The 25,000-nt window shown below is 51.0% G+C and overlaps 24 non-coding genes and 19 pseudogenes across 24 annotated transcripts; all 43 read right to left on the minus strand.

The window, feature by feature from the left end:
* Positions 1-2: 2 nt before the first annotated feature.
* LOC131126635 (5S ribosomal RNA) lies at positions 3-121 on the minus strand. The gene has a single exon (XR_009129212.1). It is a non-coding gene; the product is annotated as a 5S ribosomal RNA (ribosomal RNA).
* A 3,673-nt stretch (positions 122-3,794) lies between these two features.
* On the minus strand, positions 3,795-3,913 carry LOC131126638 (5S ribosomal RNA). The gene has a single exon (XR_009129215.1). It is a non-coding gene; the product is annotated as a 5S ribosomal RNA (ribosomal RNA).
* A 112-nt stretch (positions 3,914-4,025) lies between these two features.
* Positions 4,026-4,134, minus strand: LOC131126720 (5S ribosomal RNA; annotated as a pseudogene).
* A 112-nt stretch (positions 4,135-4,246) lies between these two features.
* Positions 4,247-4,355, minus strand: LOC131126746 (5S ribosomal RNA; annotated as a pseudogene).
* A 112-nt stretch (positions 4,356-4,467) lies between these two features.
* On the minus strand, positions 4,468-4,586 carry LOC131126690 (5S ribosomal RNA). The gene has a single exon (XR_009129266.1). It is a non-coding gene; the product is annotated as a 5S ribosomal RNA (ribosomal RNA).
* Positions 4,587-4,698: 112 nt separating this feature from the next.
* Positions 4,699-4,817, minus strand: LOC131126654 (5S ribosomal RNA). Its single transcript, XR_009129231.1, has one exon. It is a non-coding gene; the product is annotated as a 5S ribosomal RNA (ribosomal RNA).
* A 112-nt stretch (positions 4,818-4,929) lies between these two features.
* Positions 4,930-5,038, minus strand: LOC131126708 (5S ribosomal RNA; annotated as a pseudogene).
* A 112-nt stretch (positions 5,039-5,150) lies between these two features.
* On the minus strand, positions 5,151-5,269 carry LOC131126983 (5S ribosomal RNA). The gene has a single exon (XR_009129471.1). It is a non-coding gene; the product is annotated as a 5S ribosomal RNA (ribosomal RNA).
* Positions 5,270-5,381: 112 nt separating this feature from the next.
* On the minus strand, positions 5,382-5,490 carry LOC131126721 (5S ribosomal RNA; annotated as a pseudogene).
* Positions 5,491-5,602: 112 nt separating this feature from the next.
* LOC131126747 (5S ribosomal RNA) lies at positions 5,603-5,711 on the minus strand (annotated as a pseudogene).
* A 112-nt stretch (positions 5,712-5,823) lies between these two features.
* On the minus strand, positions 5,824-5,942 carry LOC131126691 (5S ribosomal RNA). Its single transcript, XR_009129267.1, has one exon. It is a non-coding gene; the product is annotated as a 5S ribosomal RNA (ribosomal RNA).
* A 112-nt stretch (positions 5,943-6,054) lies between these two features.
* On the minus strand, positions 6,055-6,173 carry LOC131126655 (5S ribosomal RNA). Its single transcript, XR_009129232.1, has one exon. It is a non-coding gene; the product is annotated as a 5S ribosomal RNA (ribosomal RNA).
* Positions 6,174-6,285: 112 nt separating this feature from the next.
* Positions 6,286-6,394, minus strand: LOC131126709 (5S ribosomal RNA; annotated as a pseudogene).
* Positions 6,395-6,506: 112 nt separating this feature from the next.
* LOC131126868 (5S ribosomal RNA) lies at positions 6,507-6,625 on the minus strand. The gene has a single exon (XR_009129385.1). It is a non-coding gene; the product is annotated as a 5S ribosomal RNA (ribosomal RNA).
* Positions 6,626-6,737: 112 nt separating this feature from the next.
* On the minus strand, positions 6,738-6,846 carry LOC131126717 (5S ribosomal RNA; annotated as a pseudogene).
* A 112-nt stretch (positions 6,847-6,958) lies between these two features.
* On the minus strand, positions 6,959-7,067 carry LOC131126707 (5S ribosomal RNA; annotated as a pseudogene).
* Positions 7,068-7,179: 112 nt separating this feature from the next.
* Positions 7,180-7,288, minus strand: LOC131126732 (5S ribosomal RNA; annotated as a pseudogene).
* A 112-nt stretch (positions 7,289-7,400) lies between these two features.
* Positions 7,401-7,519, minus strand: LOC131126811 (5S ribosomal RNA). Its single transcript, XR_009129330.1, has one exon. It is a non-coding gene; the product is annotated as a 5S ribosomal RNA (ribosomal RNA).
* Positions 7,520-7,631: 112 nt separating this feature from the next.
* Positions 7,632-7,750, minus strand: LOC131126880 (5S ribosomal RNA). The gene has a single exon (XR_009129396.1). It is a non-coding gene; the product is annotated as a 5S ribosomal RNA (ribosomal RNA).
* A 112-nt stretch (positions 7,751-7,862) lies between these two features.
* LOC131126647 (5S ribosomal RNA) lies at positions 7,863-7,981 on the minus strand. The gene has a single exon (XR_009129224.1). It is a non-coding gene; the product is annotated as a 5S ribosomal RNA (ribosomal RNA).
* A 112-nt stretch (positions 7,982-8,093) lies between these two features.
* LOC131126639 (5S ribosomal RNA) lies at positions 8,094-8,212 on the minus strand. The gene has a single exon (XR_009129216.1). It is a non-coding gene; the product is annotated as a 5S ribosomal RNA (ribosomal RNA).
* A 112-nt stretch (positions 8,213-8,324) lies between these two features.
* On the minus strand, positions 8,325-8,433 carry LOC131126722 (5S ribosomal RNA; annotated as a pseudogene).
* Positions 8,434-8,545: 112 nt separating this feature from the next.
* LOC131126748 (5S ribosomal RNA) lies at positions 8,546-8,654 on the minus strand (annotated as a pseudogene).
* Positions 8,655-8,766: 112 nt separating this feature from the next.
* Positions 8,767-8,885, minus strand: LOC131126695 (5S ribosomal RNA). The gene has a single exon (XR_009129271.1). It is a non-coding gene; the product is annotated as a 5S ribosomal RNA (ribosomal RNA).
* Positions 8,886-8,997: 112 nt separating this feature from the next.
* LOC131126656 (5S ribosomal RNA) lies at positions 8,998-9,116 on the minus strand. The gene has a single exon (XR_009129233.1). It is a non-coding gene; the product is annotated as a 5S ribosomal RNA (ribosomal RNA).
* Positions 9,117-9,228: 112 nt separating this feature from the next.
* Positions 9,229-9,337, minus strand: LOC131126710 (5S ribosomal RNA; annotated as a pseudogene).
* Positions 9,338-9,449: 112 nt separating this feature from the next.
* On the minus strand, positions 9,450-9,568 carry LOC131126891 (5S ribosomal RNA). Its single transcript, XR_009129407.1, has one exon. It is a non-coding gene; the product is annotated as a 5S ribosomal RNA (ribosomal RNA).
* Positions 9,569-9,680: 112 nt separating this feature from the next.
* On the minus strand, positions 9,681-9,789 carry LOC131126718 (5S ribosomal RNA; annotated as a pseudogene).
* Positions 9,790-9,901: 112 nt separating this feature from the next.
* Positions 9,902-10,010, minus strand: LOC131126711 (5S ribosomal RNA; annotated as a pseudogene).
* Positions 10,011-10,122: 112 nt separating this feature from the next.
* LOC131126754 (5S ribosomal RNA) lies at positions 10,123-10,231 on the minus strand (annotated as a pseudogene).
* Positions 10,232-10,343: 112 nt separating this feature from the next.
* LOC131126723 (5S ribosomal RNA) lies at positions 10,344-10,452 on the minus strand (annotated as a pseudogene).
* Positions 10,453-10,564: 112 nt separating this feature from the next.
* On the minus strand, positions 10,565-10,673 carry LOC131126749 (5S ribosomal RNA; annotated as a pseudogene).
* A 301-nt stretch (positions 10,674-10,974) lies between these two features.
* Positions 10,975-11,093, minus strand: LOC131126789 (5S ribosomal RNA). The gene has a single exon (XR_009129307.1). It is a non-coding gene; the product is annotated as a 5S ribosomal RNA (ribosomal RNA).
* A 112-nt stretch (positions 11,094-11,205) lies between these two features.
* LOC131126657 (5S ribosomal RNA) lies at positions 11,206-11,324 on the minus strand. Its single transcript, XR_009129234.1, has one exon. It is a non-coding gene; the product is annotated as a 5S ribosomal RNA (ribosomal RNA).
* Positions 11,325-11,436: 112 nt separating this feature from the next.
* LOC131126719 (5S ribosomal RNA) lies at positions 11,437-11,545 on the minus strand (annotated as a pseudogene).
* A 112-nt stretch (positions 11,546-11,657) lies between these two features.
* LOC131126633 (5S ribosomal RNA) lies at positions 11,658-11,776 on the minus strand. Its single transcript, XR_009129210.1, has one exon. It is a non-coding gene; the product is annotated as a 5S ribosomal RNA (ribosomal RNA).
* A 112-nt stretch (positions 11,777-11,888) lies between these two features.
* LOC131126637 (5S ribosomal RNA) lies at positions 11,889-12,007 on the minus strand. Its single transcript, XR_009129214.1, has one exon. It is a non-coding gene; the product is annotated as a 5S ribosomal RNA (ribosomal RNA).
* Positions 12,008-12,119: 112 nt separating this feature from the next.
* Positions 12,120-12,228, minus strand: LOC131126759 (5S ribosomal RNA; annotated as a pseudogene).
* A 112-nt stretch (positions 12,229-12,340) lies between these two features.
* LOC131126659 (5S ribosomal RNA) lies at positions 12,341-12,459 on the minus strand. Its single transcript, XR_009129236.1, has one exon. It is a non-coding gene; the product is annotated as a 5S ribosomal RNA (ribosomal RNA).
* Positions 12,460-12,571: 112 nt separating this feature from the next.
* Positions 12,572-12,690, minus strand: LOC131126903 (5S ribosomal RNA). The gene has a single exon (XR_009129418.1). It is a non-coding gene; the product is annotated as a 5S ribosomal RNA (ribosomal RNA).
* Positions 12,691-19,341: 6,651 nt separating this feature from the next.
* Positions 19,342-19,413, minus strand: trnap-agg (transfer RNA proline (anticodon AGG)). The gene has a single exon. It is a non-coding gene; the product is annotated as a tRNA-Pro (tRNA).
* Positions 19,414-19,802: 389 nt separating this feature from the next.
* On the minus strand, positions 19,803-19,876 carry trnai-aau (transfer RNA isoleucine (anticodon AAU)). Its single transcript has one exon. It is a non-coding gene; the product is annotated as a tRNA-Ile (tRNA).
* A 561-nt stretch (positions 19,877-20,437) lies between these two features.
* Positions 20,438-20,511, minus strand: trnai-aau (transfer RNA isoleucine (anticodon AAU)). The gene has a single exon. It is a non-coding gene; the product is annotated as a tRNA-Ile (tRNA).
* Between the last annotated feature and the right edge of the window lie 4,489 nt (positions 20,512-25,000).

A 25,000-nucleotide genomic window follows, 5' to 3' on the forward strand; every position in this document is an offset into this window, starting at 1 on the left:
AAAGCTTACAGCACCTGGTATTCCCAGGCCGTCTCCCATCCAAGTACTAACCAGGCCCGCCCCTGCTTAGCTTCCGAGATCGGACGAGATCGGGCGCTTTCAGGGTAGTATGGCCGTAAGCTGCCAGGTCAACTGAAAAGATGGCAGCTCTGGTGGCAGCCTGCTACAGCAGCTCTCGCTCTTCGTTGAGTTCTTTTCTTCTTTATTCTGTCTTTTTCATTCTTTTTCTAGGTTATTCTTAAAGGAACGGCTTCGTAAATGCTCAGTTCAACTGTCCACCATAGTGATAGTGTTGAGCTGGCATTTCTCATAATTTTTCGACGATGTTTTCGTTTTCGACCGCACGCCGAAACTCTATTGTTTACAGTAGGGACCAGCTGTTGGCGCTCCGCAACACAGCGGCGCTGCCCCCCGGGGAACCCCTCGAGGTTCCCCGGGAGGTAAAGAGGAGAAGACGGGGAAGCCGTGCCGGAGCCCAATGCCGCAACAAGAGGAGGAGATACAGACCAGTTCTCCCGTCCATCATCATGGGGAACGTAAGATCTCTCCCCAATAAGATGGACGAACTAGCGGCGCTGACCCGGCATCAGAGGCAGTTCCGGGAGTGTAGCGTCATGTTGTTTACGGAAACGTGGCTGGATACACGGACCCCAGACACGATCGCTACACTACACGGATTCACACTACTGCGGGCGGACAGGACAAAGGAGAGCGGTAAGAGGAAAGGAGGCGGGCTGGCAGTGTTTGTGAATGATAGATGGTGTAACTCTGGGCACATCACTATTAAAGAGCAACTCTGCTGCAAAGACATTGAACTGTTAGCCGTTAGCATGAGACCGTACTATCTGCCGCGGGAATTCTCGCACGTTATCGCGATAGCGGCGTACATTCCCCCCTCTGCTAACGCCGACGCGGCCTGTGACGTCATCCACTCTGCCGTGGGCCGGCTACAGACACAACATCCGCAGGCTCTCCTTCTTCTCTCAGGTGATTTCAACCACGCTTCTCCATCCTCCACACTGCCCACCTTCACCCAGTATGTCACCTGCTGCACTAGAGACAATAAAACACTGGACTTGTGTTATGCCAACACCAAGGAGGCATACAATTCAACAGCACTTCCTCCCCTGGGAAGATCAGACCACAACCTGGTACATCTCCAGCCTGTGTACAAACCTCTGGTACGCAGGCTGCCAGCTGTGTCCCGCACAGTGAAGAGATGGTCTGATGAAGCCGACGAGGCTCTGAAGGACTGTTTCAACACAACAGTGTGGGAGGAACTCTGCCATCCTCATGGGGACGATATAGACAGTCTCACTGACTGCATCACAGACTACATAAACTTCTGTGTGGAAAACACTGTACCCACCAGGACTGTACGGTGTTTCTCCAACAACAAACCGTGGATTAATCCGGACATAAAGGCTCTCCTAAAGGAGAAGAAGAGGGTCTTTAAGTCAGGAAATAGGGAAGAGCTGAAGGCTGTGCAGAAGGAGCTGAGGAGGAAAATCAGGGAGGGGAAGGACTGCTACAGGAAAAAGATGGAGGAACAGCTGCAGCAGAACAACGTCAGAGGAGTCTGGAGAGGCCTGAAAACCATCTCTGGCCACAAGGGGCCCGACTCCCAGGCTGCTGGGGACCAGGTAAAGGCTAACGATCTGAATCTATTTTTCAACAGGTTTGATCAACCATCTGCCCATCCCCCGGCCCAGCACCTCCTGCCGAAACTTCTGCCGAAACTCCCCCCATCGACACCTCGAGTGGACAGCCCTACCCCCACCTCCCCCTCCTGCACACAGCCATCTCCCACCACTTCTCACCTAATCAGCTCAACCTCCTCACTAACCTCCCCCCGCACACAGCCCCACTGCTCCAACCTGACCCTCACAACATCCCAGGTGAGAAACCAGCTCCGGAAAACCAAGGCGAGGAAGGCGGCGGGACCAGACGGCATCAGTTCCAGGCTCCTGAAGTCCTGCGCGGACGAGCTGTGCGGGATTGTTGAGCACATCTTCAACCTGAGCCTGAAGCTGGGGAGGGTGCCACAGCTGTGGAAGACATCCTGCGTGGTTCCTGTCCCCAAGACGCCGCACCCCAAGGACCTCAGCAGCTACAGGCCGGTGGCACTTACATCACACCTGATGAAGACCTTGGAGCGGCTGATCCTTGACCATCTCCGCCCCCTGGTGGGTCCTTCGATGGACCCGCTCCAGTTCGCCTATCAACCTGGCACTGGGGTGGACGACGCTGTCATCTTCCTCCAGCACAGAGCGCTCTCTCACCTGGAGAAACCTGGGAGCACGGTGAGAATCATGTTCTTTGATTTTTCCAGTGCGTTCAACACCATCCAGCCAGCACTTCTGAGGGACAAGCTGGAGAACACAGGGGTGGACCTGCACCTCACATCGTGGATACTGGATTACCTCACCAACCGTCCACAGTATGTGAGGACACGGGACTGTGTGTCCGACACAGTTGTCTGCAGTACGGGGGCTCCGCAGGGAACGGTCCTGGCTCCGTTCCTTTTCACCCTCTACACAGCAGACTTCTCCTACAACACACCAACCTGTCACCTGCAGAAGTTCTCTGACGACTCTGCAATTGTTGGCCTCATCACAGATGGGGACGACTTGGAGTACAGAGGACTGACACAGGACTTTGTGGACTGGTGCCAGCGGAACTGCCTCCAGATCAACACGGGGAAAACCAGAGAGCTGGTGGTGGATTTCCGCAGGCGCATCCACTCTCCTCCAACACCAGTGAACATTCAGGGAATGGACATTGAGATGGTGACATCTTACAAGTACCTGGGTGTTCATCTCAACAATAGACTGGACTGGACTCATCACACAGAAGCACTTTACAGGAAGGGCATGAGCAGACTCTATCTGCTCAGGAGACTGAGGTCTTTTGGAGTGCAAGGGGCACTCCTCAAGACGTTCTATGACTCTGTTGTGGCTTCAGCCATTTTCCAGGGAGTGGTCTGCTGGGGCAGCAGCATTTCGGCTGCGGATAGGAAGAGACTGGATAAGATCATCAGGAAGGCCAGCTCTGCACTGGGTTGCCCCCTTGACCCAGTGGAGGTGGTGGGAGAGAGGAGGATGTTGGCTAAGCTATCATCCATGTTGGAGAACAACTCCCACCCCCTGCAGGACACCTTGACAGCACTTGAAAGCTCCTTCAGCGATAGACTGCTTCACCCCAAGTGTGTGAAGGAGCGATATCGCAGGTCTTTTCTTCCTGCAGCTGTCAGGCTGTACAACCAGCACTGCTCCCAATAGACTTCTACACTGCTATGTACATCTGTGTAATACTTTGCTTTTTACATTCAGTATAGTTACTCCAGACCCCATTCACTGTGCAATATCTGATCAACCTCCATGTGCAATATTAAGGCTCTAAATGCAATATATTAAGTTCTATGTGAAGTATTTCTATAATGCCTCATATTAACTCACTAGCAAGATCTCAGTGTATAGACTGGTCATATATATCATCTCATATCATATTATCTACATACTGTATTGTATATAACTCTGGGAAAAACTGTTGATTTTTGTTAATACTTGAGTCGTTATATTGTTTATTTTTCTATATTGTGTATTTTGTACTGCTTAACTGATTCTGTACTCTTGCTGCTGTGCAATACAAATTTCCCCACTGAGGGACGAATAAAGGCATATCTTAATCTTAATCTTAAGATCCTATTTGAAGGCGACGCAGGCCAAACTAAACTCCAGCAAAAAGTGTCAAACAGCGCCCTCTGCTGTCAGGCAAGAGCAGAAACCATAAAAAGCTTACAGCACCTGGTATTCCCAGGCGGTCTCCCATCGAAGTACTAACCAGGCCCGCCCCTGCTTATCTTCCGAGATCGGACGAGATCGGGCATTTTCAGGGTAGTATGACCGTAAGCTGCCAGGGCAACTGAAAAGATCCTATTTGAAGGCGACGCAGGCCAAACTAGACTCCAGCAAAAAGTGTCAAACAGCGCCCTCTGCTGTCAGGCAAGAGCAGAAACCATAAAAAGCTTACAGCACCTGGTATTCCCAGGCGGTCTCCCATCCAAGTACTAACCAGGACCGCCCCTGCTTAGCTTCCGAGATCGGGCGTTTTCAGGGTTGTATGGCCGTAAGCTGCCAGGACAACTGAAAAGATCTTATTTGAAGGCGACGCAGGCCAAAATAGACTCCAGCAAAAAGTGTCAAACAGCGCCCTCTGCTGTCAGACAAGAGCAGAAACCATAAAAAGCTTCCAGCACCTGGTATTCCCAGGCGGTCTCCCATCCAAGTACTAACCAGGCCCGCCCCTGCTTAGCTTCAGAGATCGGGCGTTTTCAGGGTAGTATGGCCATAAGCTGCCAGGTCAACTGAAAAGATCCTATTTGAAGGCGACGCAGGCCGAACTAGACTCCAGCAAAATGTGTCAAACAGCGCCCTCTGCTGTCAGGCACGAGCAGAAACCATAAAAAGCTTACAGCACCTGGTATTCCCAGGCGGTCTCCCATCCAAGTACTAACCAGGCCCACCCCTGCTTAGCTTCCCATATCTGACGAGATCAGGCGTTTTCAGGGTAGTATGGCCGTAAGCTGCCAGGTCGACTGAAAAGATCCTATTTGAAGGCGACGCAGGCCAAACTAGACTCGAGCAAAAAGTGTCAAACAGCGCCCTCTGCTGTCAGGCAAGAGCAGAAACCATAAAAAGCTTACAGCACCTGGTATTCCCAGGCGGTCTCCCATCCAAGTACTAACCAGGCCCGCCCCTGCTTAGCTTCCTAGATCGGACGAGATCGGGCGTTTTCAGGGTAGTATGGCCGTAAGCTGCCAGGTCAACTGAAAAGATCCTATTTGAAGGTGACGCAGGCCAAACTAGACTCCAGCAAAAATTGTCAAACAGCGCCCTCTGCTGTCAGGCAAGAGCAGAAACTATAAAAAGCTTACAGCACCTGGTATTCCCAGGCGGTCTCCCATCCAAGTACTAACCAGGACCGCCCCTGCTTAGCTTCCGAGATCGGGCGTTTTCAGGGTAGTATGGCTGTAAGCTGCCAGGTCAACTGAAAAGATCCTATTTGAAGGCGACGCAGGCCAAACTAGACTCCAGCAAAAAGTGTCAAACAGCGCCCTCTGCTGTCAGGCAAGAGCAGAAACCATAAAAAGCTTACAGCACCTGGTATTCCCAGGCGGTCTCCCATCCAAGTACTAACCAGGCCCGCCCCTGCTTATCTTCCGAGATCTGACGAGATCGGGCGTTTTCAGGGTAGTATGGCCGTAAGCTGCCAGGACAACTGAAAAGATCTTATTTGAAGGCGACGCAGGCCAAACTAGACTCCAGCAAAAAGTGTCAAACAGCGCCCTCTGCTGTCAGGCAAGAGCAGAAACTATAAAAAGCTTACAGCACCTGGTATTCCCAGGCGGTCTCCCATCCAAGTACTAACCAGGACCGCCCCTGCTTAGCTTCCGAGATCGGGCGTTTTCAGGGTTGTATGGCCGTAAGCTGCCAGGACAACTGAAAAGATCTTATTTGAAGGCGACGCAGGCCAAAATAGACTCCAGCAAAAAGTGTCAAACAGCGCCCTCTGCTGTCAGACAAGAGCAGAAACCATAAAAAGCTTCCAGCACCTGGTATTCCCAGGCGGTCTCCCATCCAAGTACTAACCAGGCCCGCCCCTGCTTAGCTTCAGAGATCGGGCGTTTTCAGGGTAGTATGGCCATAAGCTGCCAGGTCAACTGAAAAGATCCTATTTGAAGGCGACGCAGGCCGAACTAGACTCCAGCAAAATGTGTCAAACAGCGCCCTCTGCTGTCAGGCACGAGCAGAAACCATAAAAAGCTTACAGCACCTGGTATTCCCAGGCGGTCTCCCATCCAAGTACTAACCAGGCCCACCCCTGCTTAGCTTCCCATATCTGACGAGATCAGGCGTTTTCAGGGTAGTATGGCCGTAAGCTGCCAGGTCGACTGAAAAGATCCTATTTGAAGGCGACGCAGGCCAAACTAGACTCGAGCAAAAAGTGTCAAACAGCGCCCTCTGCTGTCAGGCAAGAGCAGAAACCATAAAAAGCTTACAGCACCTGGTATTCCCAGGCGGTCTCCCATCCAAGTACTAACCAGGCCCGCCCCTGCTTAGCTTCCTAGATCGGACGAGATCGGGCGTTTTCAGGGTAGTATGGCCGTAAGCTGCCAGGTCAACTGAAAAGATCCTATTTGAAGGTGACGCAGGCCAAACTAGACTCCAGCAAAAATTGTCAAACAGCGCCCTCTGCTGTCAGGCAAGAGCAGAAACTATAAAAAGCTTACAGCACCTGGTATTCCCAGGCGGTCTCCCATCCAAGTACTAACCAGGACCGCCCCTGCTTAGCTTCCGAGATCGGGCGTTTTCAGGGTAGTATGGCTGTAAGCTGCCAGGTCAACTGAAAAGATCCTATTTGAAGGCGACGCAGGCCAAACTAGACTCCAGCAAAAAGTGTCAAACAGCGCCCTCTGCTGTCAGGCAAGAGCAGAAACCATAAAAAGCTTACAGCACCTGGTATTCCCAGGCGGTCTCCCATCCAAGTACTAACCAGGCCCGCCCCTGCTTAGCTTCCGAGATCTGACGAGATCGGGCGTTTTCAGGGTAGTATGGCCGTAAGCTGCCAGGACAACTGAAAAGATCTTATTTGAAGGCGACGCAGGCCAAACTAGACTCCAGCAAAAAGTGTCAAACAGCGCCCTCTGCTGTCAGGCAAGAGCAGAAACTATAAAAAGCTTACAGCACCTGGTATTCCCAGGCGGTCTCCCATCCAAGTACTAACCAGGACCGCCCCTGCTTAGCTTCCGAGATCGGGCGTTTTCAGGGTAGTATGGCCATAAGCTGCCAGGTCAACTGAAAAGATCCTATTTGAAGGCGACGCAGGGCAAACTAGACTCCAGCAAAATGTGTCAAACAGCGCCCTCTGCTGTCAGGCAAGAGCAGAAACTATAAAAAGCTTACAGCACCTGGTATTCCCAGGCGGTCTCCCATCCAAGTACTAACCAGGACCGCCCCTGCTTAGCTTCCGAGATCGGGCGTTTTCAGGGTAGTATGGCCGTAAGCTGCCCGGTCAACTGAAAAGATCCTATTTGAAGGCGACGCAGGCCAGACTAAACTCCAGCAAAAAGTGTCAAACAGCGCCCTCTGCTGTCTGGCAAGAGCAGAAACCATAAAAAGCTTACAGCACCTGGTATTACCAGGCGGTCTCCCATCCAAGTACTAACCAGGCCCTCCCCTACTTAGCTTCCGAGATCGGGCGTTTTCAGGGTAGTATGGCCGTAAGCTGCCAGGGCAACTGAAAAGATCCTATTTGAAGGCGACGCAGGCCAAACTAGACTCCAGCAAAAAGTGTCAAACAGCGCCCTCTGCTGTCAGTCAAGAGCAGAAACCATAAAAAGCTTACAGCACCTGGTATTCCCAGGCGGTCTCCCATCCAAGTACTAACCAGGCCCGCCCCTGCTTAGCTTCCGAGATCGGACGAGATCGGGCGTTTTCAGGGTAGTATGGCTGTAAGCTGCCAGGTCAACTGAAAAGATCCTATTTGAAGGCGACGCAGGCCAAACTAGACTCCAGCAAAAAGTGTCAAACAGCGCCCTCTGCTGTCAGTCAAGAGCAGAAACCATAAAAAGCTTACAGCACCTGGTATTCCCAGGCGGTCTCCCATCCAAGTACTAACCAGGCCCGCCCCTGCTTAGCTTCCGAGATCTGACGAGATCGGGCGTTTTCAGGGTAGTATGGCCGTAAGCTGCCAGGTCAACTGAAAGGATCCTATTTTAAGGTGACGCAGGCCAAACTAGACTCCAGCAAAAAGTGTCAAACAGCGCCGTCTGCTGTCAGGCAAGAGCAGAAACCATAAAAAGCTTACAGCACCTGGTATTCCCAGGCTGTCTCCCATCCAAGTACTAACCAGGCCCGCCCCTGCTTAGCTTCCGAGATCGGACGAGATCGGGCGCTTTCAGGGTAGTATGGCCGTAAGCTGCCAGGTCAACTGAAAAGATCCTATTTGAAGGCGACGCAGGCCAAACTAAACTCCAGCAAAAAGTGTCAAACAGCGCCCTCTGCTGTCAGGCAAGAGCAGAAACCATAAAAAGCTTACAGCACCTGGTATTCCCAGGCGGTCTCCCATCGAAGTACTAACCAGGCCCGCCCCTGCTTATCTTCCGAGATCGGACGAGATCGGGCATTTTCAGGGTAGTATGACCGTAAGCTGCCAGGGCAACTGAAAAGATCCTATTTGAAGGCGACGCAGGCCAAACTAAACTCCAGCAAAAAGTGTCAAACAGCGCCCTCTGCTGTCAGGCAAGAGCAGAAACCATAAAAAGCTTACAGCACCTGGTATTCCCAGGCGGTCTCCCATCCAAGTACTAACCAGGACCGCCCCTGCTTAGCTTCCGAGATCGGGCGTTTTCAGGGTTGTATGGCCGTAAGCTGCCAGGACAACTGAAAAGATCTTATTTGAAGGCGACGCAGGCCAAAATAGACTCCAGCAAAAAGTGTCAAACAGCGCCCTCTGCTGTCAGACAAGAGCAGAAACCATAAAAAGCTTCCAGCACCTGGTATTCCCAGGCGGTCTCCCATCCAAGTACTAACCAGGCCCGCCCCTGCTTAGCTTCAGAGATCGGGCGTTTTCAGGGTAGTATGGCCATAAGCTGCCAGGTCAACTGAAAAGATCCTATTTGAAGGCGACGCAGGCCGAACTAGACTCCAGCAAAATGTGTCAAACAGCGCCCTCTGCTGTCAGGCACGAGCAGAAACCATAAAAAGCTTACAGCACCTGGTATTCCCAGGCGGTCTCCCATCCAAGTACTAACCAGGCCCACCCCTGCTTAGCTTCCCATATCTGACGAGATCAGGCATTTTCAGGGTAGTATGGCCGTAAGCTGCCAGGTCGACTGAAAAGATCCTATTTGAAGGCGACGCAGGCCAAACTAGACTCGAGCAAAAAGTGTCAAACAGCGCCCTCTGCTGTCAGGCAAGAGCAGAAACCATAAAAAGCTTACAGCACCTGGTATTCCCAGGCGGTCTCCCATCCAAGTACTAACCAGGCCCGCCCCTGCTTAGCTTCCTAGATCGGACGAGATCGGGCGTTTTCAGGGTAGTATGGCCGTAAGCTGCCAGGTCAACTGAAAAGATCCTATTTGAAGGTGACGCAGGCCAAACTAGACTCCAGCAAAAATTGTCAAACAGCGCCCTCTGCTGTCAGGCAAGAGCAGAAACTATAAAAAGCTTACAGCACCTGGTATTCCCAGGCGGTCTCCCATCCAAGTACTAACCAGGACCGCCCCTGCTTAGCTTCCGAGATCGGGCGTTTTCAGGGTAGTATGGCTGTAAGCTGCCAGGTCAACTGAAAAGATCCTATTTGAAGGCGACGCAGGCCAAACTAGACTCCAGCAAAAAGTGTCAAACAGCGCCCTCTGCTGTCAGGCAAGAGCAGAAACCATAAAAAGCTTACAGCACCTGGTATTCCCAGGCGGTCTCCCATCCAAGTACTAACCAGGCCCGCCCCTGCTTAGCTTCCGAGATCTGACGAGATCGGGCGTTTTCAGGGTAGTATGGCCGTAAGCTGCCAGGACAACTGAAAAGATCTTATTTGAAGGCGACGCAGGCCAAACTAGACTCCAGCAAAAAGTGTCAAACAGCGCCCTCTGCTGTCAGGCAAGAGCAGAAACTATAAAAAGCTTACAGCACCTGGTATTCCCAGGCGGTCTCCCATCCAAGTACTAACCAGGACCGCCCCTGCTTAGCTTCCGAGATCGGGCGTTTTCAGGGTAGTATGGCCATAAGCTGCCAGGTCAACTGAAAAGATCCTATTTGAAGGCGACGCAGGGCAAACTAGACTCCAGCAAAATGTGTCAAACAGCGCCCTCTGCTGTCAGGCAAGAGCAGAAACTATAAAAAGCTTACAGCACCTGGTATTCCCAGGCGGTCTCCCATCCAAGTACTAACCAGGACCGCCCCTGCTTAGCTTCCGAGATCGGGCGTTTTCAGGGTAGTATGGCTGTAAGCTGCCAGGTCAACTGAAAAGATCCTATTTGAAGGCGACGCAGGCCAAACTAGACTCCAGCAAAAAGTGTCAAACAGCGCCCTCTGCTGTCAGACAAGAGCAGAAACCATAAAAAGCTTCCAGCACCTGGTATTCCCAGGCGGTCTCCCATCCAAGTACTAACCAGGCCCGTTCCTGCTTAGCTTCAGAGATCGGGCGTTTTCAGGGTAGTATGGCCGTAAGCTGCCAGGACAACTGAAAAGATCTTATTTGAAGGCGAAGCAGGCCAAACTAGACTCCAGCAAAAAGTGTCAAACAGCGCCCTCTGCTGTCAGGCAAGAGCAGAAACTATAAAAAGCTTACAGCACCTGGTATTCCCAGGCGGTCTCCCATCCAAGTACTAACCAGGACCGCCCCTGCTTAGCTTCCGAGATCGGGCGTTTTCAGGGTTGTATGGCCGTAAGCTGCCAGGACAACTGAAAAGATCTTATTTGAAGGCGACGCAGGCCAAAATAGACTCCAGCAAAAAGTGTCAAACAGCGCCCTCTGCTGTCAGACAAGAGCAGAAACCATAAAAAGCTTCCAGCACCTGGTATTCCCAGGCGGTCTCCCATCCAAGTACTAACCAGGCCCGCCCCTGCTTAGCTTCAGAGATCGGGCGTTTTCAGGGTAGTATGGCCATAAGCTGCCAGGTCAACTGAAAAGATCCTATTTGAAGGCGACGCAGGCCGAACTAGACTCCAGCAAAATGTGTCAAACAGCGCCCTCTGCTGTCAGGCAGGCGGTCTCCCATCCAAGTACTAACCAGGCCCACCCCTGCTTAGCTTCCGATATCTGACGAGATCGGGCGTTTTCAGGGTAGTATGGCCGTAAGCTGCCAGGTCGACTGAAAAGATCCTATTTGAAGGCGACGCAGGCCAAACTAGACTCGAGCAAAAAGTGTCAAACAGCGCCCTCTGCTGTCAGGCAAGAGCAGGAACCATAAAAAGCTTACAGCACCTGGTATTCCCAGGCGGTCTCCCATCCAAGTACTAACCAGGCCCGCCCCTGCTTAGCTTCCGAGATCGGACGAGATCGGGCGTTTTCAGGGTAGTATGGCCGTAAGCTGCCAGGTCAACTGAAAAGATCCTATTTGAAGGTGACGCAGGCCAAACTAGACTCCAGCAAAAAGTGTCAAACAGCGCCCTCTGCTGTCAGGCAAGAGCAGAAACCATAAAAAGCTTACAGCACCTGGTATTCCCAGGCGGTCTCCCATCCAAGTACTAACCAGGCCCGCCCCTGCTTAGCTTCCTAGATCGGACGAGATCGGGCGTTTTCAGGGTAGTATGGCCGTAAGCTGCCAGGTCAACTGAAAAGATCCTATTTGAAGGTGACGCAGGCCAAACTAGACTCCAGCAAAAATTGTCAAACAGCGCCCTCTGCTGTCAGGCAAGAGCAGAAACTATAAAATGCTTACAGCACCTGGTATTCCCAGGCGGTCTCCCATCCAAGTACTAACCAGGACCGCCCCTGCTTAGCTTCCGAGATCGGGCGTTTTCAGGGTAGTATGGCCATAAGCTGCCAGGTCAACTGAAAAGATCCTATTTGAAGGCGACGCAGGCCAAACTAGACTCCAGCAAAAAGTGTCAAACAGCGCCATCTGCTGTCAGGCAAGAGCAGAAACCATAAAAAGCTTACAGCACCTGGTATTCCCAGGCGGTCTCCCATCCAAGTACTAACCAGGCCCGCCCCTGCTTAGCTTCCGAGATCGGACGAGATCGGGCGTTTTGAGGGTAGTATGGCCGTAAGCTGCCAAGGCAACTGAAAAGATCCTATTTGAAGGCGACGCAGGCCAAACTAGACTCCAGCAAAAAGTGTCAAACAGCGCCCTCTGCTGTCAGGCAAGAGCAGAAACCATAAAAAGCTTACAGCACCTGGTATTCCCAGGCGGTCCCCCATCCAAGTACTAACCAGGCCCGCCCCTGCTTAGCTTCCGAGATCGGATGAGATCGGGCGTTTTCAGGGTAGTATGGCCGTAAGCTGCCAGGACAACTGAAAAGATCTTATTTGAAGGCGACGCAGGCCAAACTAGACTCCAGCAAAAAGTGTCAAACAGCGCCCTCTGCTGTCAGGCAAGAGCAGAAACCATAAAAAGCTTCCAGCACCTGGTATTCCCAGGCTGTCTCCCATCCAAGTACTAACCAGGCCCGCCCCTGCTTAGCTTCAGAGATCGGGCGTTTTCAGGGTAGTATGGCCATAAGCTGCCAGGTCAACTGAAAAGATCCTATTTGAAGGCGACGCAGGCCAAACTAGACTCCAGCAAAAAGTGTCAAACAGTGCCCTCTGCTGTCAGGCAAGAGCAGAAACCATAAAAAGCTTACAGCACCTGGTATTCCCAGGCGGTCTCCCATCCAAGTACTAACCAGGCCCACCCCTGCTTAGCTTCCGAGATCTGACGAGATCGGGCGTTTTCAGGGTAGTATGGCCGTAAGCTGCCAGGTCGACTGAAAAGATCCTATTTGAAGGCGACGCAGGCCAAACTAGACTCGAGCAAAAAGTGTCAAACAGCGCCCTCTGCTGTCAGGCAAGAGCAGAAACCATAAAAAGCTTACAGCACCTGGTATTCCCAGGCGGTCTCCCATCCAAGTACTAACCAGGCCCGCCCCTGCTTAGCTTCCGAGATCTGACGAGATCGGGCGTTTTCAGGGTAGTATGGCCGTAAGCTGCCAGGTTAACTGAAAAGATCCTATTTGAAGGTGACGCAGGCCAAACTAGACTCCAGCAAAAAGTGCCAAACAGCGCCCTCTGCTGTCAGGCAAGAGCAGAAACCATAAAAAGCTTACAGCACCTGGTATTCCCAGGCGGTCCCCCATCCAAGTACTAACCAGGCCGGCCCCTGCTTAGCTTCTGAGATCGGACGTTTTTTTATTTTTTATTATAGAACTTACAACAGTACATCACAGATCAGAACAGAACAGATTATTATTTTTTAAAAATCATATATATATATGTATATATATGTATATTTTTAATTGTTGTCATTATTATTATCACTATTATTTTTGATTACTATTATAATGTTTTTTTCCCTGTCCTCTCTCTAGCCTATAAGTTGAACATTATTTTGCCATTGTCTGCTACTGAGATTAGGCTGCTCCCTTCTGTAAAAGAGTTCTCGAAGCTTTCTTGGTCGGCGGCCCGGCATATCGACATGGCCTTCTTTACATTAGCCTCAAAGTATGTCCATACGGGTATCTTCTTTTTTTCAAACTTTGTGAGGTTCCGTCTCAGCCATATGGCGTACCTCGCATGGCTCAGCATAAAGTTGGAATGGCCTTTATTGTCATTATACAAGATGTACAACGAAATTGGAGAGCTTCTCCTTCCAGTGAAGTAGTCACGTTTAAAGAAACAAAAAAGTATATAAAGTAGAGAAAAAAAACAATTTAACAAGATATATACAAGATATCCAAAATATACACATAGTATTGCACAGGAGCATATGCAGGAGCAGATATATTAATTTTAGTGCAATGATCAATGGGTCATAGTGCAAATAATGTCTGGTGTATACAGATGAGTAAAGTCACATATGAGTGTATTGTAATGGTTGTTAAATAAATAAATATGATTGAGATAGTAACAGAGGCAGTGATGGAAAATATTGCACATTTGTACGTTGTATGTCTGAGTTCAGGGTGGTGATGGCTCTTGGGAAGAAGCTGTTTCTCAGTCTGCTTGTTTTTGCCTTGATGCACCTGTAGCGTCTGCCGGAGGGCAGCAGGTCAAACAGCTGAGCACCATGATTTAAATTGTCCTTGATGATGTTGCGAGCTCTGCTGAGGCACCGGGTGGAGTAGATGTCCGTCAGGGAGGGGAGAGGGCAGCCGATGATGCGCTGCGCTGCCGTGACTGTCCTCTGAAGCCTCCCTCTGTCCGCCTCAGTACAGCTTCCGTACCAGGTGGAAACGCAGTAGGTCAGCAGGCTCTGGATGGATGAGTGGTTCCTCCTGAGGACTCTCAGGAAGTGTAGACACTGCTGGGCCTTCTATATGACAGCTGTGATGTTGTCTGTCCAGGAGAGGTCGCCGGAGATCTGGACTCCCAGGAACCTGAATGTGTGGACCCTTTCCACACACTCGCCATTGATGTAGAGGGGGGGCGGGTCACTTCTGTTCCTTCTGAAGTCCATGATGATCTCCATTTGTTTTGTGTGTGTTCAGGGCTAGGTTGTTGTTGGAGCACCAGGTCGTCAGCCTCTGGACCTCCTCCCTGTAAGCTGCCTCGTCTCCCTGTGAGATCAGTCTGACCACTGTGGTGTCGTCAGCAAATTTGACGATGATGTTGCTCTCATGGGCCGGACTGCAGTCGTGTGTGTAGAGGCAGTACAGGAGGGGGTTCAGCATGCAGCACTGTGGTGATCCGGTGCTCAGACTGCGGGTGGAGGAAAGGTGGGGGCCGAGTCTCACAGTCTGGGGTCTGTTTGTTAGGAAGTCCTTGATCCATCTGCATGTGAGGGGAGGGAGGCCTAGGGTGTCCAGTTTTGTAGTTAGGATGTCCGGGATGATGGTGTTGAAGGCCGAGCTATAATCCACAAAGAGCATCCTGGCATAGTAGCTGTGCTGTTGTTCCAGGTGGTTCAGCACCGCGTGCAGGGCTATGGCGATGGCGTCCTCTGTGGATCTGTTCACCCGGTATGCAAACTGGTGGGGGTCGAGTGGGGGGAGGAGACAGCCTTTTATGTGCTGGAGGACCAGTCTCTCAAAGCACTTCATGATTATGGATGTGAGGGCAACAGGGGGATAGTCACTGAGGCTGGATGCGGGTGACTTTTTCGGGATGGGGATGATTGTGGCGGATTTCAGGCAGGTGGGGATGACTGCTTGGGCCAGGGAGAGGTTGAAAATCCTGCAGAAGACTCCGGACAGCTGGTGTGCACATGCTCGGAGAACCTTTCCAGGTACGCTGTCAGGGCCCGGGGCCTTCCTGGGGTCCACTGCTTGGAGCACACGCCTCACGTCATGCTCTCCTACAGTTAATGGGGGGGGGGGGGGGTCGTCGTTGGGCCGGGAGGGGCTGGGGGCAGGGCTGGAGAAGATGAGTGTGGCTGTGGTGTTTCAAAGCGGGCAAAGAAACTGTTGAGTTCCTCTGCCAGAGACACGCTCAGGTCTCCTGACATCACATCACGTCCTCTGAAGTTAGTGATGCTCTGCAGTCCCTGCCACACCTCTCGTGGTCTATTGCTGGAGAGGTGGGACTCTATCCTCCTGTTGTAGTCCGCTTTGGCTGTTTTTATTCCTCTTCTCAGGTCAGCTCGAGCCGTACTGTACAGAGCTCTGTCGCCTGACCTGAAGGCAGAGTCGCGGGCTTTGGGGAGGGAGCGGACCTGGCTGGTCATCCAGGGTTTCTGGTTTGGAAAAATCCGGATGACTTTGTCCACAGACACAGTTCCCATACAAAACTTGATATAGTCTAGTACTGTCACTGTGTGTGTTTCCAGGTCCTGATGTTGAAATAGGTCCCAGTCTGTGTGTTGGAGGCAGTCCTGAAGTTCACTGAGTGCATTTTCCGGCAATGTGGTGATGATCTTTTTGGTGGGTCTGGATCTGCGTGTGAGGGGGGTGTATGCAGGAGTGAGCAGCAGGGAGAGATGGTCTGACTGTCCGAGGTGGGGGAGTGGTGTTGCTCTGTAGCCGTGCTTTATGTTTGAGCAAACATGATCGCGTTGGACACTTGACATGCTGATGAAACTTCGGGAGTACAGTCTTTAAATTGGCCTTATTAAAGTCCCCGGTTATAATATGAACGCCATCAGGGTGGGCCCGCTGATTCATTGATGACGTTCAAAAGGAGAGAGAGTGCTGTGCTAGCGTCCGTTGGGATGTAAACAGCGGTGACGATCACAACAGTTAGCTCCCTCGGGAGAAAATACGGCCGGCATCTTAAGGACATGTACTCAATGCCAGGGGAGCAGTGAGTCTCTATGATCTTGCTGTTGTTGCACCAATCCTCATGCACGTAAATACAGACCCCCCCCCCCCCCACCTCTGCTCTTACCGGAGTCCTCTGTTCGATCCCAGCGGTGTAGAGAGCGGCCGGCTAGCTGCACGCTAGCATCGGGGATCGTCGGTTTGAGCCAGGTCTCCGTGATGATTAGAACACAACAGTCACGGATGTAGCGGTTTCCCTCAAGCTGTAACTCCAGGTCGTCCTTTTTGTGGGTAATGGATCTGGCGTTGGTGAGGTACAGGCTGGGCAGGGGTGGCTTATGTGGGTTGTTTCGTAGCCGTAGCAGTAGGCCAGACCTGCGACCTCGCTTCTGCTTGTGCTCCCGACGCCGCCTGCGCCTCTTTCCAGACCCGACAACAATCCACGGAGCGCCCGGTGGTCTCACTAGTTCGTCTGGGATGTTGTGTCGACGATGAAAGTCTCTGCAAACTGCCAGTTTGTGTCGGTAGCCGATGTCCACAAGGTCCTGTCGGGTGTAGTGGTGTAATGCCGATGTATACGTGGATAGAGTCCATAGACTAACACACATAAAATAAGCAAAAAAAGCACTGAAAGGGAGAGCCGTGAGCCGCTGCATCTGTGCGCGCCGCCATCTTTGATGTGGTGTCAATTGGCCAAAGGGGAATTCAAAACAGAGGCTCGTGGACCACGAACAATTTTATGGTAGCTGGAGACTTCAACCAATGAAATCCATCCATTTTCTGAACCACTTATTCTCATCAACGGACTGTATTCCCCACCTGTTACCAGCATGGGGACATTCCAACCCAAGATGACAACATACTGGACCAGGGACACAGCAACTTATGTGGCACAGACCCAGTGTCACACTGCCCTACTTTTAGCCCAGACTGAGAGCCACTTTAGCAGCTGAAATATCTCAGGTGGGAGGGTGTTATACTGAAGATCTAAAGGTCCCTGGTTCAAGCACGGTTTTCAGCATAATCCTGATTTGCATTGTGACTTGGCAAATAGTTTGGAAAAAGGACCTTAACTTCAAAATCCCGCCCATCCAGCCAACCTTGAGTTCACTGAGACATTAAGGTGAGCCTGAGGTTGGCTCAGGTGCTTTCTTCACAGCTGGCTTTTAAACCTTTCAAGCCTCATTTCCAATTGTGATTTCTTGTTTTGTTGAAAAAAAGCCCATTATTTCTGGAACATGTTATATGAACTACAATTTTCCCTACAAAGGAGAAGTCAATTTGGACAATTGTCATTCTGCCCCCACTTTGGACACATCGTCGTGATTCATTGTTTGGCAACTGCTTTGCGACCTCGCCAGTCCTCTTCACAGCCCATTCCCCATTGATCCCCATTCACATGTAAAAAGATCCCTGGTTCGAAACTGGGTGGAAACATAGCCGTTCAATTCCTACTTTTACAAAAACATGGGAACAAGGACATGTGCTTGATCTCTGAAGGTGTATACACAAGCATCTGTCCCCAGTTTGGACACACAATCCATATTTCCCAGATGACTGATTGGGTGCATCACTGGCCTGCATGGAGGGGCTGTGGTGTCATTGCGTGTGTGGCAAAGCGAGCGGGGTAGGTAGTTTTCTGACAACGCCACCTGGGGACTTTCACCCCAGGATGTAACAGGTTTGATCAATCACAAACTCTACATTAATCCCCAAAATCCCACAGAACAAGATCGTGATTTACAATGATAAAAGTAGTTATTTTATTAAACGATTATCTTAAAATGAGTGACAAACCATGAATAATACAAATAAAGTGGTGATGGGAGGAGTCAAAAAGAAAAGAGGCCTGGGCTGGGGCTTACCACGACAGCGGTAACATAATGGGAGGGATCCAAACCACACTGCATCCGTGACTCAGTAAACCAAAAGTGGGAAAAAAGGGGACCAACAGGGAAACTGCTGCCGCTCTGGGCCCTCAGCACCTGCCAACGAAAAAGAACATCCTTAAAAGCATAAAAGCAAGGCAACACTCACACACACTTCAGTAATTAAAAGTCAATTTCAAACCAGCTGATGCCGGGGCTTGCCCAAGGGTCATGGTTGGCGCTACCTCCCTGGGTCTGTCCTGGGTCGCGGGCACCAATGTGCCCTTGGGGGGGCGTTCACCGGCCTCCAGGCAGTGGGGTCCGCGCTGCTGGTGGCCTGAAGTCTACGGTGGTGGCTTGGGGTTGCTGTGCTGTGGTGGCTGCTGCGGGGACCGGGCTGTGTGTTGGGAGGGGGCCTGATCATGCTCACGGGGACATGCTCCTTGGAGTGGGGCCTGCTGGGGGGACGGTGCTCTTCTGGGCGTTTGGGTGTCTGCTGCCACTGGTCCTATGCTCTGCTGCATCGCTGTCCCTGTCTTTGCCCATCCCCAGTCTTGCCTTAGGGCTCGTCAGGGATGGTTCTCCGGTACGTGGGTGGAGCGCTGCTGGTTCTGGGGGCGGGGGGGAGGTCGGCCCTCCCGTTGGATGGTGGGGTCCGTCGGTGGCCTTGCGCTGGTCTTAACTCCTCGGCTCTGGTGCTTGGCCTCCCCATGACTTGGAGCTATGGCTCTCCCTCACGGGGGTGAGCTGCCCGGCGGGTGTCGGCCGGCGCGGTGGAGCGCCTTACCACTTGCCTGCACGCCCCCTCCGCTTACTCATGTGCAGGCCTCCTCCCCTTGCCCGCTCTTTTGTCTACCACACTGCCGTAGCCCCGATGCCGTGGTCGAGGGGAGTCTGGGGGTGCTATCCCTTGGCGGCCCGTACCTCCCTGGACTTGGGGCCTGGTTGTGGGTCTGGGACCCCTGGGTCCCCCGCCCTGTGATGCCCCGGACGCCCAACCCGGGGACGTCCACAGTGTGTGCTTGCGTGTGTCTGAGATTATTTTATGTATTTATTGTTTTAAATACTTAGATAAATAATGATTAGTTTTATTATAATTATATATATATGTGTGGGTGTGCGTGTGTGTATATGGCTATATAGATATACGGGGGGGCTCTGGCGCAGGGCGTTCCATCTCTACCGCCCGGTCCTTCATGGAGCAGTGTGCCCGGGCCTCTTCTGTCCTGGCTGGGGCCGGTATCTCTTGGTGTAATTCTACCTTACAGATGGATGCCTTCTTCCGGCCGATACTCAGGGCTGACCTCTGGTGGTGGTGCGGTGGCACACGGTGCAAACATCTCCTTTTTGCCCTCGAAATACAAGCGCAACAGGACAATCCCTTGGTTCCACCAAGACTTGAACTTAGACCACTGGATTTAAAGTCCGGGGTGCTAACCATTACACCACGGAACCTGCAAGGGTACAGACAGAGCCGGGCCCTGAAGTACATCCTGTCAGATTACATTAGCGTTGACATAACTTCACTGATGGTGGTGTTCTGGGAATTGTGTAGAAAAGTAGTTCAGTGGCAGGGAGGGCTTGTCCGAGAATTGAACTCGGGACCTCTTGCACCCTAAGCAAGAATCATACCACTAGACCAACAAGCCCCTGCTTGGGCAAATTGGCGGCCATGATGCGGGTGTTTTCGCAGTTGACTGGGTTGTGCGCTGTTGGTTATGGGGACCGGGGGGTTTATGAGGGGCGGGTGTTGTGGACGAGGGCTTTTTTGTTCCTTCACGGTCCGCATTCTCTGCACTCGTGATGTAAAATTTTGGGTAGAGGATAATAGGGTCCACTGCCACCTTTGATCTGCTCCTTGCAGTCTTGGTGACCAAGAGGTTTGTTGCCGCTCTGCTTTGACGTGCTGTTTTCTTTACCTTTCCCCGGTCTTTCGGCAGTCTTGTCGAGGGTGTTTCACAGGTGGGTGGGGTGATGTTGGTTATGGAGTGGGTTGTCGCTGTGGGCTTTTGTTGTTCCTGGAGCACATAAAGATGGATGGTCAGTATGGGGGTTGAACCCGTGACCTTGGCGTTATTAGCACCACGCTCTGACCAACTGAGCTAACCAACCACAGGACACCTTTGCATCAAATGTTTCCAGCTCAAATCAACTAACTCATCCTTAACAGACCGCATTCTCTGTGCTCGTGGTCGAAATTTTGCTTCTCGGACAATGGGGTCATCTGCCCCCATTGATCATGCAGTCACGGTGGGCGAGAGGTTTGCCGCTGCTCTGCTTTGCCATGCTGTTTTCTTTACCTTTCCCCGGTCGGTTGGCAGCCTTGATGGGGGTGTTTCGCAGTTGACTGGGTTGTGCGCTGTTGGTTGGAGCCTGGGGGGTTTTGGGCTTTTGTCGCCGCCATGCTGTTTTCCTTGTGGTGGTGTACTGTTAGTTGATGTCAACGGGGGCTTTTGTTGTTTCTTCACGGTCCGCATTCGCTGCACTCCACTGCCCCCATTGATCTGCTCCTTGAGTCTTGGTGACCAAGAGGTTTTTTGCCACTCTGCTTTGACATGCTGTTTTCTTTACCTTTCCCCGGCCTTGTCGAGGGTGGGTGGTGTGATGTCGGTTATGGGGGCCGGTAAGTTGCCGCCCTGGGCTTTTGTTGTTCCTGGAGCACATAAAGAAGAGTGGCTAGTACGGGGGTTGAACCCGTGACCTTGGCGTTATTAGCACCACGCTCTGACCAACTGAGCTAACCGGCCACTGGACACCATTGCAATATTTTATGTTTTTTTTTATTTTATGTACCCCGAAGCAGACTCAACCGGTACGCTGGGGTCTGAGGGCGATAAGTGGGTACCTGGTGGACACCTTGTTTGTGCTCTTGACAGGTATTTCGGGACAGTTTAACAATTGGCTTTTGATGGTGGAACTAGCTAAAACAAGGAAAACAAATTGTTCAGCGTGCCTGGGAGTGGGCCCCTTATTGCAAATAGTTCCCGCTGTGATTTCCGCCGAGTGTCCCTGATGAATACATCCACTGCTCCAGAAGCAGCCTCGGCTAATTGTCGGCCATTCGCCATAGCGCACCCCGAGGTTACAGAGGTCAAAGGTAAGCCCATATTCAGCAGCACAGTGGCGAAAGGTAAATTTATGTGCATTACCGTTTCCACAGGTTCCCCATTGGTACAACCCGGCATTAATATCTCTTGGTGTAATTCTACCTTCGAGATGGATGCCTTCTTCCGGCCGATACTCAGGGCTGACCTCTGGTGGTGGTGCGGTGGACCCGGCGTGAGAGATAGGTTACCGACCGAGAACATGACTGGTGTTTGTGCCCCGATTTCTTTCCTTCTTCCAATGACAGTATTGTCAGTAGATGTGGAGCGCCTAGTGCATAGTGCTACTTCCGTAGGGTCTCACCTCGTGCCACCGGCCACCCTGAGGACCAGGCGAGGTGTGTCAACCTCACCCTGGTTAGACACCCCCAACCCGACGTACATTGACGCCATAGGTATCCCTCGTGGCGTCCCAGAGGAGTATAAAATTATAGATCAGGTTATATCCAGTTTTGCTTCTATCATCCCTTTGATTTCCATTAACCATAATACCGAAGTGATTCATTATCTGCATTATAACGTTCAGCGTCTCTCTAATCAAACTGAAGAAGCGTTCAGAGCAGTTAGTGTAGCAGTTAGCTACTTCTCTGATGGCCTTCCAGACTTGCATGGCAGTTGACATGCTATAAGCAGAAAAGGGTGGTGTGAGTGTAAGGTACATAAAAGATAAGGTAACATGGTTTAAAAAAACAACAACAAAAAAACAGTTTAAAATGTATAAATATGGTTAGAGCATTTAAGAGTAGTAATAGTTCATGTCATCCATATAAAATTCAGTTGTAAAAGAAAAAAAGACACCCTCCTATTTTTTATATGTTTGTGTCTAAAATAACCAAATCTCCATTGTTGGCGTTTGAGTGTAATACCGCAAGGTCCACTAGGGGGTGCTAGCAGCGATGGTGGTATAGAGTAGGTGACAAAACGACAGAGGAAGAATAAATCCTGAGGGTGAATATACGTCAAGTCATCGTGGATTGTCTTCTTTATTCTGTACCACATGTTAGTATAAAGTAGAAATAATGTATGCAAACGACTGTAAAGAGTGTAGAAGTTGCTAAAGTAAACAGCTGACTGCAAAGTGGTTTGTTATAAATGTTTTGTAGAGCACTTGAGCACATGTGAAATGGCTAACGGCTAATGCTAGCAATCCTTAATGTATGGTGAATAGCATTAAGCAGGTTAACTGCAATATGTGAAATGTGTTACTGATAGTATTGTACTAAAGATATGTGAAAAGTATACATTGGCTGTGGAAATTGTCACTAGATTGACATGTAAAGCCATTGTCTTAACATCACAAATGTTTAGCTGTTCAAATGTTTGTTTAACCAATAATGCTGGAAACAAACGGCCAACTGTTGGTGTAGTCATCTTATGAGATCTGAAGTGCTGTTATTGTTCTGAGAGAAAGAATAAATCCTGAGGGTGAATATACGTCAAGTCATCGTGGATTGTTGTCCTTATTCTGTACCACAGGATTTTCAAGGCATACATGTTAGAATAAAAAGTAAATTCAATTATTATAGTGTTAAGTTATCACCCTTATATCCGTTTTCTTAGACAATAGACAATAGTCTTGAGTGTTTTGAAGCAGCATTCCAAGACGCTGACCAGCAACTCCCAGCACCACTAATCTTGCAGGTGCCTGGGAATGCCAGCAGCAACCTTGAAGAAGTTTCATCATGCAAAATGGGCCAAGATAAGAACACATGCACAAAAAGTAATTATTCTCACATACACACACACACATAGACAACAAGTACAGCTTGTGCAACTGCTTGCTTCCCCCTCCCCTTAGAGTTGCACGACCATGTATTAGGGACCTCCTAAAGAAAATAAAAAGAGAGGAGCATGAATGGCATACTTAGAGTGGAGCGGCATGTCACTGGGTTTGTTTTTTCACTCTCCTCGCTGCGAGAAACTTTGAATATTGTTGTCTGTCTCTTTTGTATTTAAGTGTTTTTACAAGAGTCACAGGAGTTTGAACCTGACCTTTACTTGGTCCTTCGAGCCGGATCCCAAGACACCTGAGGAGTCCAGTTGTGGAGCGGACGAGACAGAAAGACCGTGGCCATGGCAGACAAAACCCTTTGATGGGCTGTCTTCTCAGTTCAACAACTGGAAGCTGAAGGTTGACGGGATACCGACGGAAGAGAAGACAACAAGCAGTAAGACAATTTTGATCAGAGTGTGAGTGAAAGGGCGTCGTCCCTTTGTGTTAAAGCAGGGGTGGGCAAACTGAGACCTGGGGGCCGCATGCAGCCCATTAATCCAATCCACTTTATTGATATAGCACATTTTATAAACAGAGTTTCTAAAGTGCTGGACAGGCTAGTAAAATAAAAGGTAAAAATAAAATACAATAAATGAAGGTACAAATTGAATTTAATCCAAAACTAAAAGGTCGAATAGGAAACAACAAAATCTCAGATTGAATCCTAAAGCGAACAGGCAACCAATGCAGTGAGGCCAGAAGGGTTCTTGACCCCTAGAACTGAGTGCGTCCCTCGGGTCAATAAGGTTTGCCCCCCGTGCTAAAGCCTTGTGTATACTATTCGCTGGCAAGCAAAGAGACGAACTTGGCAGTCTTCTGTAGAAAGACAGAGCTGGCGGTCTTCTGTGACAAGGCGGACTTGGCAGTCTTGTGCAAGAGGAAGGAGCCCTTTTGACGGGCTTTCCTTTGTAAAAGACGGAGTTGGCGGTCCTTTGTAATGAGGCGGAGTTGGCGGTCTCTCGCAGTAAGACCGAGTTAGCACGGCCCTCCCGGTGGATGGTGGGGTCCGTCGGTGGCCTTGCGCTGGTCTTAACTCCTCGGCTCTGGTGCTTGGCCTCCCCATGACTTGGAGCTATGGCTCTCCCTCACGGGGGTGAGCTGCCCGGCGGGTGTCGGCCGGCGCGATGGAGCACCTCACCACTCGCCTGCTCGCCCCCTCGCTTGCTCATGTGCGGGTCTCCTCCCCTCACCCGCTCCTTTGTCTGCCACACTGCCGTAGCCCCGATGCCATGGTCGAGGGTAGTCTGGGGGTGCTATGCCTTGGCGGTCCGTACCTCCCTGGGCTCGGGGCCCGGTTGTGGGTCTGGGACCCCTGGGTCCCCCGCCCTGTGATGCCCCGGACACCCCACCCGGGGACGTCCACAGTGTGTGCTTGCGTGTGTGCGTATTGAGTGGATGGGGTGTGCGCGTGTGTCTGAGATTATTTTATGTATTTATTGTTTTAAATACTTAGATAAATAATGATTAGTTTTATTATAATTATATATATATATATATATGTGGGTGTGGGTATATGGCCATATAGATATATGGGGGGGGGGGGGGGGGCTCTGCAGGGGTCTGGCGCAGGGTGTTAAATCTCTACCGCCCGGTCCTCCATGGGGCAGTGTGCCTGGGCCTCTTCTGTCCTGGCCGGGGCGGTCCTATGTCGGTGGTCAGGCCTGGGGTTACCTGGGGCGGGCCAGGTTCTGCTTCCTGGGGGTGTGTGGGGGGCGGGGGGCGGCGCCTCCGGCCGTGGATGGGCTCCCTCCCGGTTGGCGGGGGCGCTTCTGTGCCCACAGGTGTGTTGCCTTCGATGCCCTTCTGCCCTAGTGTGGTATGGTCTCCCGCTGGTCTCGGGGGTGCGGCTCTCCTCCGGCCTGCTGGCGCCCTGTTGCCGGTTGGGATTGCTCCTCCATGGCCTCTTGCTGGTCTCTTCGGGGAGTTGCTTGGGGAGTCGGCCCTGGCTTTGCCCACACCCACAGGGCCGGAGGATCTCTGGCGGTGGGGGCTTGACCTGGCTGCGCGGGGCGGGGTTTGCTGGGTGGTAGAAGGCAGTCTCTCTCCTTTTGTCATTCTCAGTGACAATTACACATTCACACACTCGCATTCACATACACAAGCACGCTTACGCACACATATATGAATATATACACAGAAGTACACACCTCCATATGGACACTCACAGCACATGGGTGCTTCTCTACACAATCTACCATCTTATCCCTGATGTCTATATGCTATTGGTATGCTATTATTACAGTAAAAATGATGTCAAGCAGTGAGATTTTAATTACTGCAACTGTATGGCTGTAATTGTGTTCACTATCATGGGTCATGTCTTCATTGTTACTATTGCTACTGGTAAGTTGGACTGTT

This window comes from Doryrhamphus excisus, chromosome 3, assembly GCF_030265055.1.
Source record: "Doryrhamphus excisus isolate RoL2022-K1 chromosome 3, RoL_Dexc_1.0, whole genome shotgun sequence".
In the NCBI taxonomy this organism is placed as follows: Eukaryota; Metazoa; Chordata; class Actinopteri; order Syngnathiformes; family Syngnathidae; genus Doryrhamphus; species Doryrhamphus excisus.